Consider the following 14,324-nt stretch of genomic DNA (forward strand, 5'->3'; position numbering starts at 1 on the left):
AAAAAAAAAAAAAAAAAAAAAGAAAGAAAGAAAGAGAAAAAAGAGAAACAAATGGAAGGTGCTAATTTCTTATTAAGAAATCAAATAGAACAGAATTCCAGTAAGATATGGCTTATTTTATAATTTTAGATAGATCATAAATCAAATAATCATTTGAACATAGCATTTGTCATTCATTAGCTTTTTTTTTTTTCTCTCTCACAGTATCAGCCTCATGAGGAGGCTCTACAGTAGCTGCATTTGGGCATCAGGAATGACTTAAAGATTTTGTAAAATTTTGAGGCAGGATGCATTTAGTAAGCTGCAGAAGCTTTGGTAAAAGCTACCTATAGCAATTATAATTGCATTATGGACATTCTGATAAAAAGTGTTTTACACAGTTTGCTCACCAGGCAACAACATTTGGCAATGTAGAAAAGGCCATATTGCCTTGCAATACACTGTAACTTCTTCGTCATTTCTTTCTTTAGAACACATTTTCATTTTACATAATGTTATGGAAATTCATTCCATCTAAAATGTACTGTAACAAATTATCCTATAAGGAAACATCACCTAAGAATATGCCCAAAGTTGATATTTATTTTTTCAATTAAAATCAATTATATGTTCAATTAACTAACTTAAGAAAGCAAATAAAGTCCACGTGTAACCGAAAAGTGTCAGTTTAAGCCATGTTATTATATTCCCAACATTTTTTAAAAAGCGAAAGATACTAAAACAAGTTGACATCTGTAGTGAACTCTCGCCAAGGCTAGTGATGGATGTAATAGCTATAGGTATGCAAGTGAAATGAGAAGAAAGATAAACAATGAACGTTATACTTGAGTTATTAAGTTTCCAATAATCAAGAGCCAGCTGTTGTATAAGAAAATATCACAGAGCTTAACTTCCTATTCATTTCTGTTCCTTCCAATCAATCAAGTACTCACAGGATTCCATCAAGTGCTTGGCATGAGTCTAGGCACTAAAGCACTTCCTTCCATACTACATTGTAAATGTTCTTTGCAAGCCTTCTTTATGCCCCGCATTGTTGCTAAAATACAGACGAATGAATAAGATATATGTAGTTCTTCCCTTTACAAGTTAGAGTCTTCTTGGGGATATACTCGTAGACAACAAATTCAACATAATGTGATAAATGGTAATGTAACGAAGAGAAAAGAATAATTGTTTGCCTGAGGTGTCATGAGACATTTTGTAGCGAGAGTAGCATTTGGAATGCACTTTAAAGACTTACGGTACATCAAAAAGGAGAGAAAGACAAATAAAACATTTCTTCCTGACCTTTTCATATCTTCACATCTGTCTCCCATCTTAAATTTTGTAGTTTTAGATCCCAGTCACTGTCCCATAAACAACCTATGTTTCCTTGTCCCCTCTTCCTCCATCTGGCTAACTTGGCAAACTCCAGCTATCTGGCTGTCTCCTTCTATGCCTGCAAAATGTCTGACTTTCTGAAGAAGACTACCTAACTTCTCTGACTGGATTTTCTTCAGATGTGTAACCTTAAATCACAAATCAGTGGTCAACACTGCCAGAAGATTCTAGGACACCACCCTTGTCCATTAACTTTTCCACTCTGTCTCGGAGTGCTTCATGCTTTCCCTTGTCTCCTCACATCTCTAATATTTTCTCCTTGTGCTCAGGTGATGACTGTTCATGCTTTATAGAGAACATCAAAGAAATTAGTTGAGAACATTTTTTATCTTTCCACTCCCAGGCCACTAGTGTTTCCATGTTAGAAGAGTCCCTGGTTCTACGGACACCTGCTCATCTGTGCTCTACATCCCATTCCCTCACCTCTTCAAGCATTTCTTATGGTAAGTATTTCCCTTCTCTTTGGCATCATTAATTCCTTTCTTTCTACTGGGTCATTTTCATCAGCTTGCAAGTATGCTCCACTAAAATCTGTCTTTAAAAAGTCCTTTTCATGACGCGATGTCCCTGTCCAGTTACTGACATCTTTGCACTGCTGCATCTTGCAGTTAAAAATGGAAGAAATTGTGCTTGTTGTCTCTTTTTGCTAATCCTTATTTGCTCCTCAACTACTCTAATAAGGCTGCACATAATGCACTACTAAAATAGCTCTTATCAAACTCCTCTCAATGAATTATATCTTGCTAATGCCAATGCTTAGTTTTCTTTTTCCTTCTTAATTGACTTCTCAGTAACATTTGGTACAATTGACCCCTCCCTCCCACATTCTTCTAGACTTCAGTGGCACTACCTGTAGTTGGTTTTCTTCTTAACTCTCTGGCTACTCACTCTCACAATCTTTTATAGGCTCCTTTTCCATACTCAAACTGTAAATGTTCCAAGCTCAATTCTGGCTCCTCGTCTCTTCTCTATTTGTGTTCTCTCCTTTCATAACTTCAGAGTTTCATAATTTTAAATATAATCTATACAGTGATGACTCTTAAATTCACCTTTCTATCTCCCTGAACAGATGATTTATGTATCTAACTACCAACAGTTGAGTGTTTAATAGACATCTCAAACTTCCCATTGCCAATATCAAATTCTCAATTCCCCTCATCTACTACTCTTTGAAGTTTCTTTATATCAGGAAATTGTGTCACCATATCCAATTAGTTAAACCCAGACTTTGGAAATGTGCCCTGATTCCTACTTTTTCATTTCACCATGTATTCTGTCCGTCAGCAAGGACCTACCTCCAAAATGGATCACAAATCTTCCCACTCATTTTCTCCATAACTACAATCTTAGACAAAGTCACCAACATTACTCATCTTCACTATTGCAATCATCTCCTGATTGGTGTCCCTTTTTCAATGTTGTGTCCCTAAAATCCCCTCTCTCTAGAGAAGTCACACTGTTCTTTGTGAAGCTTAGATCAAATCACATGTCTCCTTTGCTCAAAGTCTCTATGGCTTCCCATTATGATCAGAATATAATCCTAATTTCTCAACATGGCTCACAAGGCACTTCATAATTTTACCCCACTGGCCTTTTATATTCGTTCACCTTGCACTGGGCATGTTCAACTGCTCTGGCCTTGTGTTTCTTAGACATCTCAAGCTTGCTGCCATCACAAGTTTTGTACACCTGGTTTTCTTCTTTTTTTCTTTTGTTGTTATTTTTGCTCTTTCTCTTTCTTTACAACTTCATCATTCCTACCATTCAAATCTAGATGCAAACTAGACCTGTTCATAAAGGTCTTCCTGGACCAACCTAGAAAAAACAACAACAAAAAATCCAACCCCCACCCCAAATCATCCAGCTTCTCCGTGAGCCCTCAAAAACCCAACTATCTCTATAACATCATCCCGTGTTCTTTATAGCAGTTACCAATCTTACTCATTTATTTGTTTATATTTTATTATCTGTCTTCCTCCACCACACTTGAAAGTCATTGAACAGTGGAAAATTGTTAGATCCCCTGGCACCGAGAATAGTGTCTGACACATATTAGGTACATGATCAATTAAAGTTATTTTTAACTGACTTATTCATTATATAAAGTGAGAACTTATCAGTATATCCTCAGAGGCACAAACTTGCGAGTCATATTTAGGGAATTAAGTAGGGAGTGGTAGGAGGAAAGGTAGGAGTCAGATTGTGAAGAGCCCGGATTGCCATGTTTTGGGGTTTAGATATTATTGTATGAACAATAGGAAGCCAAAGATTTTTCATTTTATATTCTCTCTTAAGTAAACCTTTTAGGTATTTGGTCTTCCTTCTATAAAACTAAAGTATATATTTTAAAATGTATATATTTTAAAATGTGTTTTATATTTTACAATGTATACCCATTTAGATGGAAGTAATAATTTAAAAGATGCTCTTTAAGATTACATTTAGTACAAGAAATGCTGTTCCATTTTCTTTTGAAAATTCCATGAAACATTTAAGCAAAATGAAGCTTTTGCTTTTAGAAATACATTTAATTTAGATGTATTTCAGTATAATCCAGAGCTAATAGATAGCCTTAATAACATTTTACTGTAATTAAAATAAAAATAATTCATTTATCTACAGTGCCACTGAATATTTCCTAATAATGTTCTTACTTTTTAACCAACTCATATGGCGTAAGTTATTCTATCCCATCATTTTAGAATGCACATAAATGTAAACAGCTAATACTTGATAAGAGTCATAGCTTTGTAATCTAATTAATTTTATTTCTAATCTTGCTCATAAAATTGTAGTGCATTTAGTTTATAACTAGAAAATATTGCTGTTAAGCAGTAAATGTGAACAGGAGTCCTATTAAAGTTATGGGAAAAGGTTAAATTTAAAGTAAAAAGAATAGAAATGCAAAGTAGTTAGGTAAAGGTTTGGGGTATATGCAATATAAACAGTATAAAATTAAACACAATGGAAAAATTAGTTTGGTAAGAAAATGATATATATTTTTAAATCCATGAAAGGACAAGCTATAACCTTATATTACCAGAAGAAAAGATACAATATGCATCTAAAGAAATTAATATCATGAAGTTAATTTCTTATGTGAATTTTTATTTTTAATATTGCTCAGCCACTTATCTTAAATGTCACAGAAACTGTGGCAAACTATAGCAATTTAGAAATATTCCCCCTTGCATCTGTTCGACAGAAAAGCGAGCTTTTTAAAGATGTATTTTGCATATTGAAAGACCTGAAATAACCCTGACTTGAGTAGAGAGGAGAGAGGAGACCTGAAGAAAGCAGAAAATCTATGGAGAGTTAAATACATTTCAGCAGTTTTAGTGTGTCTTATTGAACCAACTATCAATAATGGGGTAGTTTGTTGTTTACTCATGAAGAGTCCTTTTTAAAAGTAAAAATCAAAGCTCAGGTGGCAGGGAAATTTTTTAAGATGCTATAATAAAATATATCTGATGAAATTCAGGGTTGTTTTTAATTTTTTTTTTGCACCTACTAAAATATCATAGAAGAGAGCCTGGCAAAAATCAATCCCTCAATACCTGTTATGTGTCCACTGTTGCAGAGACTGTGCCGTTCCAAAATCTGCAGTTGGGTAGGAAAGCACACTGCTCAGCAGTTGCTTAGTTGACAGTTGAACTATGGAGTTAAAGCTTCAGATAATATATTCAAGATAACAAAAAAACCCTCACAGAATTAAGCTTATTACATTTCTGAGTAAAACTATAATTAGATCTGAATTCCCATGGAAACTTTGCCTTGCAAAAACTCAAGAAGAATTTCTAAGCTACCACTCTGAATGCAAAATCTATGGCTAATTTCATGGTTAAAGTGGTGGGAAAGTTAAGGGATAGTTTGAAGTTTTTCAGACAGAAAAAGGGAATATCTCAAGGAAGATGCTTAGAGATATAAAGGTGCATTGTATATTGGATGTAGCAGAAGCCTCCTGAGATCATGAAAGTGTTGGGAGGCAATGAAGCCAGAAATGTTGACTCCAAGCTATGACAGTTCTTGACATTTTGTCTTCTGAAAGCTGTGAGCAGTCAATCTGCGCTTTCAAATTGACATGTGCCTCGGTATGTTTTAATAAGAAAGCTCTGACAACAATAAGGAAGATGTATTCCAATGGTGGAGATGAGAAGGAGGAGGAATTGTTCATGGCACAGGCAAGCGTTATTAAGAAACTCAAGTAGGGCAACAACATGGGAAGGGAAGAGCGCTCAGATGTGACATAAGTTGATGGCTAGTGATTTGGGGCTAGTAGGAGAGGAAAATGAGGTGGCTAGTTCTACTTTCGGTGATTCTGTGCATAGTAGTGCTGTCATTAGGCAGTGTATAATAAGAAACAGGATTTCTATTTAATTTGGTTTAACCGAGTTTGGTTTTGTTATGGGGTGTTGGGTGGAAAAGAGCAATGAGGATGATTTCCATTTTAACATGTGTTGAATATTACATATGAGGTTGGCTATGGGAATATGGAATTGGAATTCAGATAAAAAGTTCAGGTTGGAAATAAATGTTTGCAGCTCATCAGCACAGAGGTAATACCTGAGACCGCAGGAATATATCTGTTACTAGGTTATTTGTGTATTTTCTGGCCTGAGATGCTGAGACAAAAGTCAATATTAGTATAATGTTTCAGAATGTTCATTTAGGAAAGATACTATATTTATTTAGAGACCATAAAGGATATAACAAAAATCCACAATAATGAATTTATAAAATACATGAAGATAGAAACCATGGATGTATGCCTTTCCTAATCCTTGTTGAGTGTTCATTTCTATCATGTGTTTTAGTTGCTAAGTTCAATATTTGACTAAAGAAGTTACCAATTTTAAAAGCAAAAAGTCATTAAGAATTAATAACTAGACCATTTAAACATTTTCTATATTTTTTTATTGAGAACGACAGAAAATGAGTCGTGTAAGTTTTCATTAGAGTACTGCTGGTGAAGTAAGAAAGGCACATTAGCATCACGCATTATTTTTAAGAATTTATTATAAGAAACTAAAAATAACATTATTTCATTTAAGATAAAGATTTTTTATGAGATAAAATGAAAAATATCTAGAACTCATGCCAATCTTTTCTTGCACACGCCCAGATTTTCTAAGTGTCAGTGTATACTAAATTTATTTAAAATTTTTCCTGGGTCTAAATGATAATAAGCCTTATTTTCATCAACTCTTACCCAAAATACATTTCCCAGCTTAAAAGAGGTAATGATATCTAGCACTCTTTACAAATAAGGACATTGAGATTCAGAGAAGGTAAATAACTCATAAACAAGCAACAAGGGCTTTCTGCCTGCAAAGTGCATTCCCACTCAAGTACTTTACAGCTCTTCTCAGCGAAACAGAAGTAAGAGTGTGGGCTAATTGTTCCACTATAGACTAAGCCTCTGAGATCTTATAAAACTGAAGCTCAGCATTTTCAGCATCACTGTTACTGCAGGCAGTTTCTATCTTTTGGTAAGCTAATCATCAGGGATCAGAGTAGCTATTGTACATGTACCCTAGAACTTAAAGTATAATAATAATAAAAAAAAAGAAAGAAAAAAAGAAAAAACAAACAAACAACAAAAAAAATGAAGTAGTCTGAAAAGAGCAATTTGGATACCGTGGTGTTACTTGGCTTTTGTGACCTCTTCCAAGCTCCTCCCATTCCCGACACATCCTTAGCTAACCATAATGTTATCATTCTTAATTTTGTGTGGGGAGTATCAGTTTAAAAAGAAATACAATTAGTTCACAAGGCAGAACTCAGTCTTTCCTTTGTGAGTCTATGGAAAGCACATATTTGATATTTTAGAAGTGACTCTAATAATCACTCTGTTATAACACACTATAATTTATAGAATACTTTTAAATATAGAATGTCATGATTGTCCACTTATTTCATTTGAATTGAAAATATAGCACCAAGTGATAAGAAAATATATGTTTCCATGTACAATTCTCTAAAAGCAGAGGGCACTAATGTGGTTTCCCTTGGTTAGCTAGCTTGTCAAACTGGGGATTTTGATAAAGACAGTCCTGAAAAGGATGGTACTATGGGTTCAGCAAAAACACTGTACCTTGTAAATTGATATAAATTAGTAAAAGCATAAGGTAATATGATAACGCAATCACACAGTATCCAATTATGTATTACAGTTACAAAACAGAATTACAAATACAGAGTTAATAGAAACATCAAAAAGCCATTCTGTAAGCTGTGTCTGACAATGAAATTTTCATTACAATGGCACTAAGGAACCTATTGATGTATTTCATTAAAATAGCTAGTAGGGTAGCATAATGCCAAATGAGGTAAATTCATTAATAGGACCCTGAAATGAGAATGGAAACATGACTTAGTCACACCTGTCCAGTTTAGAATACATATTAATCTATGAGCTTTCTTCATTATTTTGATAATAACTGGTAGTAAACTAGATAACAAAGGAAGGATTTTAAAAGAAGAAAACATAGCAAATTTATATTTAGATAAGCCTGCCTATGGAGTAATCTTATTAAAAAAGAATAAATGAACTTATATGAGAAACAAAAACATAGTACTTGGAAATGAATAGCTTAGAAATTTGAGTGATAATTATAAATATGTAGCACTTATTGCCATTCAGGTTAGGAAAAAAATACACAGTGCATATATTACTCATATACATAGAACCTTTACTTCTAAAATGCTGATTTTTATAAATATTTAAGCATTTTATTTATTTATTTGGGAGAGGGTCTCATTTTGTTTCCCAGGCTGGAGTGCAGTGGCATGATCAGAGCTCACTGCAATCTCAACCTCCTTTCCTCAAGTGATCCTCCCACTTCAACCTCCCTTGTAGCTGGGAATACAGGCACACACCACCAATCCCAGCTAAGTTTTAGAAATTTTTGTAGAGACAGGGCCTCGCTATGTTGCCTAGGCTGGTCTCAAACTCCTGGGCTCAAGTGATTCTCCCACCTTGGCCTCCCAAAATGCTGGAATTATAGGCCTGATGGCCTTAGCATTTTAGTATGGAAGTGTAAATTCTTCCCTTAACCTGTATATTGACAAATATTTCATACAGTTAATAATTTTATCTGTGTTGAAAGTGTTTTATCTTTATTTATCTTTGAAAATATATTTCTAAAACACATTTTTATGTTCCCTTTGTTATATTGGAAAATGGTACAGCTCCTATGGAAAACAGTATGGTAAAATATAGTGAATAGTTTCCTAAAAAAATTTAAAATAGAACTACCATATGATCCAGTAATCTCACTTCTAAATGTATATCCAAAAGAACTGACACTGGGATCTTGAAGAGATGTCTGCACTCCCGTGTTCATTGCATCATTATTCACAGTAGCCAAGATATGGAATCAACCTAAATGTCCAACAACAGATGAATGAATAAAGAAAATGTGGTATGTATGTATATAGCGGAATATTATTCCACCTTAAAACATGGGTGAATCTGCTAAGTGACATAGGCTAGTCAAAGAAGGACAAATACTGCACGTTCCACATACACAAGATATCTAAAATGGTCAGACTCAGAAATAGCATCAAATGATGGCTGCCAGGGGCTGAGGGCAGGAGGGAATGGGGAGTTGTTCAATTGGTATAAAGTTTCAGTTATACAAGATGAACAAGTTGCAGACATCTGCTGTCCAACATTGTGTGTATGGCTAACAATACTGTATTGTATGCTTAAAAGTTTGTTAGGAGGGTAGATCTCAAGTTAAGTAGTTTTACCACAATGAAAAAACTAAAAAGGAAATCGAATAACACAATAAAAAATAAAGTGACTTTTTTGTTGAAACAGTCACAAAATTACAAAAATGTTTAAAAACTAAAAATCATGTTTTTCTGAATTACTTGAGAATAAACCGCCAATCTGGTGTCCCATTATTCCCAAATACTTCAGTATTTCCTACACATAAACATTCTACACAACCAAAATACAACCATCCAAATCAGGAAATTAATAGCATCTAATCTGCAAATCCAAATTTTGTCAGTGTCTCAGAAATGTCCTCTATAGCTAAAGAACCAGTTAAGAAGGACGTTTCTTTTAGTCTCTTTAGTCTTCTTGAATCTGTAATAGTCCCTCAGTCTTTTTCGACTTTCATGATCTAATATCTTTCCTTAACAGTGTGCAGCTGTCAGTGTAGCTCTGGTTTTAATTTACGTACATAATTTAAAGTGAATCTTTTTGGAAGAGTATGTCTAGTTAAGGTATAATGTATTGGCATCTTCTGTAAGTATATTTGTGTTGTGTACATGTCCTTAGGTATTCACAAAGGTGGTACTACAGAGTTCCTGAACCTTTGTTTTCAGGGGCAAAATCACTTAATAAAAGCAACGATGCTTGAGGGATAAAATCATATAAATAATAGATACACCATTTATGAGATATCTAGCATACACAGCTTAGTAGTTTAAAAGTATCATTTATGCGTGTACTTTGGAAAATTTTTCTCTTAAATAATTCTTTAATAATTTCTACTATGGGAAATTAAAAACCTTCACAGATGATAATGAAATCTAATCCTATTAACAACCCAAAATAAAATTTACTCAATAAAATATTCTCTTCTTAAAAACATCTTCAATCAACATACTAGAAACGGTTATATGACTAAAATTATCCATTTGACAAATTTGAACCCTAAAATCGGGAGCGCCCTCTTTTTGGTGCTGTATACTAGGGTGTTTTTTTTTTTTTTTTTTTTTTTTTTTTTTTTTTTTTTTTTTTGAGATGGAGTTTCACTCTGTTGCCCAGGCTGGAGTTCAGTGGCATGATCTGCAACCTCCGCCTCCCAGGTTCAAGTGATTCAGTTGCCTCAGCCTCCCGAGTAGCTGGGGTTACAGGTGCACACCACTATGCCTGGCTACTTTTTGTATTTTCAGTAGAGACAGGATTTCACCATGTTGCCCAGGCTGGTCTCAGACTCCTGACCTCAAGTGATCCACCTGCCTTGGTCTCCCGAAGTGCTGGGATTACAGATGTGAGCCACTGCTCCTAGCCAATACTAGGTATTTTGATGTGGCTTATTTTACATAAAAGGCAAAATATTCTACTTCTAGGTGAAAATAAGAACATGTATATTCACAATAGACTATTCATATACTGAAAATAGATACAAGTTGAACTTTAGAATTAATACTTTTCTATATTCCATAGCTTTTTTCAGATTCTCTGAAGGGTCAATGACCCAAAAGATATTGTCACTACTTCAGATTTATGTTTCCACTTAGAACTTCTTCCAACAACTCTCAGCATTCTTCATCTACCAAATCTATCCACTTTCCCAATTTTGAATATGTTCATCAGGTTTTACTGTATTTACCGATATTACCCCATTAATTCTGTTGGAATATATTTGAACATTCCTCTCTTAGTCAGTGTTTATGACAGCAAAGTGAGGTATCATGCTTCATGCCTTGTGCATCAGGAGACATGAATATTCATGTTACCTTAATTTATGTTTCCTTTTCTTCATATTACTTCATAGTTTCATAATTAACACATGCATTTACATAATATATTTAAACTCTAGTTGAAACAAAATTAGTCATGGCCTTGATAAATTATTAATGAATGAGGCCTTATTTTAACTTTAGGGTATTAGAAAAATTCTTCTCACACATATGGGACAGTTTTATTTAAAGTTAAAACCCATGATTATTACCAATCATTTATATGATGTTATGTTACTTCTGTGGAAAAAATTTCTAAATTTCATTTTAAAAAATTGTTTTTATCCCTTCATTTTTATCTTGACATATATTTTGTTTCTTGATGAAATGTGACACATTTTAATAAAAAGCAAATATTATACCATTTTTGTATTTTATTTAGTTGTTACAAATATTAATTTAGTTACTATGAAGTTATTTTTCTCCCTGTCATGTCTTAACTATTGTGCCTAACTTGAAACCATTTAGAGAGAGAGAAAATGTGTGTAGGTTTATAAAATCCAAGTCTGGGCTATCAGCTATTGAGAAATCCCAATCGTTTGTCCTTGTCTGACTTCATGCTGCTCTTCAAGATTAATCCGATTATAATGTTTGGCTTCCCATATAATTTTCTGTGGAGAAAAATAATCAAGTGACGCAAAATGTCAAGGTCACATGACAGATACTTGTTATTGTGAATCCGTAGCTCAGCATTCTCGTTTGGAATGTCTACCATGTTTAAGGCATTTGAGAGTCCACAGTGACCAAGTGGAAATAACCTCTCATTAATGGAACTTATACTGTCTTGAGGAGGTATCTCCAAGTACGCAAAGAGTCAAAATCATACAGAAAGCAGTAAGTGCTATGATGAAAATCAAATACAATAATGAAATGGTGTAAAGAAGAAGGGAGACAATTTTATATGACATAATTGGGGAAGGCCCCCGAGGAGGCAGTTATTTGAAGAGAGACATAAATCATAAGACCTAACGATGCAAAGGTATAGAAAGAAAATTCTCAACGGTGTAAAACCTTCAAAATGGGAACACACTTGTTTTGTTCAAGAGGAACACCAGTATAGCTGGAGTTCTGGAAAACAGAGTGTCCTGTGCTAAGATAAAATCCCCCGTGCATTTGATGATTTGTGTGTCGGCCTCCTGTGTCTGATGCATCTAGTATATGTTGGCATTGAATTTCTAGACTAGCAATGCTGAGAACCAGACCTGTTGTAGGAACCTCTACAATGGACTCCATTAATCCCTGTCTCCTGGTATTTATAGTCTTAACACTGTTTTCTTCCATACTTTGGAAGAAATAGTCCAGATTTGGTCTCTGTGATCAATAGCATATGGTAGACATCATAGTATATCACTTCTGAGATTAGATAAAGACCAAGGCTTCTGTCTTAGATGTACACTCTTTCTCTCAAACCACTTGCTCAGAAGGAAGCAAGCAGCCACACTGAGAGTAGCCCTATAGAGAAGCACACATGAGCTTCTATAGGAAAAGGATGGAAAGCTTCCAGCCTATCATCAGTGAGAAACCCATTTGCCAACCACCACTTGAGTGAGATTTGAGGCAAACCCTGGCCCATTCAAGCCTCATGAGACACCCTGAGACAGCATCACTGAGAATCCAGCCTCTCTTTGATTCCTGACCCTGAGATGCTCTTACACAAACAAATGAAGGAAGGAATAAATAAGCAAACAAATAAGGAAACAAAGGCTTGGTTTTCCCTTGACATCTAACATTCATTTGAATTCTCTTTACCATCTCCACATTTTCTGACTATCCCTCAAAAAACACAATGAAGAAGATAATTCTTCTATAAGGAAAAACTGTATCATAGAATCTAAAAATTTTTCCTTTTGGCATTCTAGTTATTTTCAGATGTTTACTATCTTCTATTATTACAAATAATCAAGACTTGACTGTTTCAATGAGTTTTAGGCAAATGCATTTCCGAAGGACTTAATTTTATTACTCCTCCTTGATGTATGTAGAGTAATGATAATGATTACAAGGAAATTTATAATACTATTTTTTTAACAGAAAAAAATTATCCTAGAATTTGCATACATCTAAGTGTATCTATCAGTTTGCTTAAAGGATGTACATCTTAATGCATGTTATATTATAATTCTTACACACATTCACATTTTGCACAGATCGCTAAGCATATAGACTTAAAAGATGAAAAGAAGAGAAAATAACTAAAAATCCAACATCTTGTTTGTTTCCCTAAGTAAATCATGAGTTATCTCTTCTCAGGATAGTTATTGTTAAACTAAAATTGTTTTTCCTAAAACTATGTTTTTATCTTTATTTTTATTGGGAGTGCAAAATAAAGGATACTATACTGCTCTCACGTGGCTTTAAGTTACAGGTATAGACTGGTGATCAAAAGGTATAATACATAGTGAAAACAAAGTTTATTTTTATTCGAAGAAGAATTTCTTTCTGCGATTCTCATTCTATAGACCCAAAACTAAAGTTATCTATATTTTATGCCTGAATTTTGTTCTTTAGATTTTGGTCTGTGGGTTATAAAATGAACACACTAGATTGCAAGTAACTTTGAAAAGGTTTCTTAAAATGTAACAGCTATATAAGTTATATGTATATGAGTCTATCAAAGAGACCCAACACCAGTTCTAATATATCTTTACAACATTTTTCTATGTCCAAATTCATTTATGCATATTATTCTACTTATTTTAATTCTGTTTAATACTGAACCAAAATCTGAAAGCCTGCACAATACCCCAGCACCAATTATTGTTGTTATTATTGTTCCTCATTACTCTGATTTATTCACACAGCTACCTCATATAAAGTCCGTATTATCAATCTATATCAGGTTTTAATTTATATTTAAGATTCGTATTTAAAGATATATATTTAAAAACCTAACAACCTATGTCAGGTTTATTTTCTACTTCAAAGGAAAGCCATTATTTGAGAACAGAGGGAAAAGGATTCTCCTCTGCATACTCAATATTTTCTCCTTGACCTAAATGTATATATTTAGGTGAAGGGGACACCTGCTTTTCTATCTTGGTTTAGCTTCCAGTTAGCCATGTTTCGCACTTACTTTAAATGTGGCAGACAAAAGCATGAGGGATGGACTCCGTGGCACTAGCTGCATTTGCAGGAAATTTCCACTTGAACAATTAACACCCTCAACCATATTTCCACCTGTTTATGCCCCCAACCTGGGAGGGGTCCCCTGGGTTAGGCCCATACCCAGTGCTTTAGCTTAGAGAAAGGCATAATTCAGAAGTGCTGGGTGGTGAAATATGCAGACATTTCCTCATTACTATGCTCTCTCCTTGTCTTCTCTTATGGAGGATTAAGTAGGTATTTTATCTTTATGTATATATTCAAATTAAATCCATATCACTATTGAAAGTTATTTTCATAATTGTGTTATTATATTACAATGACAATTTTAATACACAATATCATACATAAAATGTACT

General features: G+C 34.0%; 1 protein-coding gene across 1 annotated transcript in view; it reads right to left on the reverse strand.

Annotated features, from left to right (window-relative positions):
- The window catches only part of LOC105532540 (leucine-rich repeat-containing protein 7-like), a 335,660-nt gene that overhangs the window by 18,162 nt on the left and 303,174 nt on the right, over positions 1–14,324 (reverse strand). The window lies entirely within an intron of this gene.

This window comes from Mandrillus leucophaeus, unplaced genomic scaffold (genome assembly GCF_000951045.1).
Source record: "Mandrillus leucophaeus isolate KB7577 unplaced genomic scaffold, Mleu.le_1.0 Scaffold967, whole genome shotgun sequence".
In the NCBI taxonomy this organism is placed as follows: Eukaryota; Metazoa; Chordata; class Mammalia; order Primates; family Cercopithecidae; genus Mandrillus; species Mandrillus leucophaeus.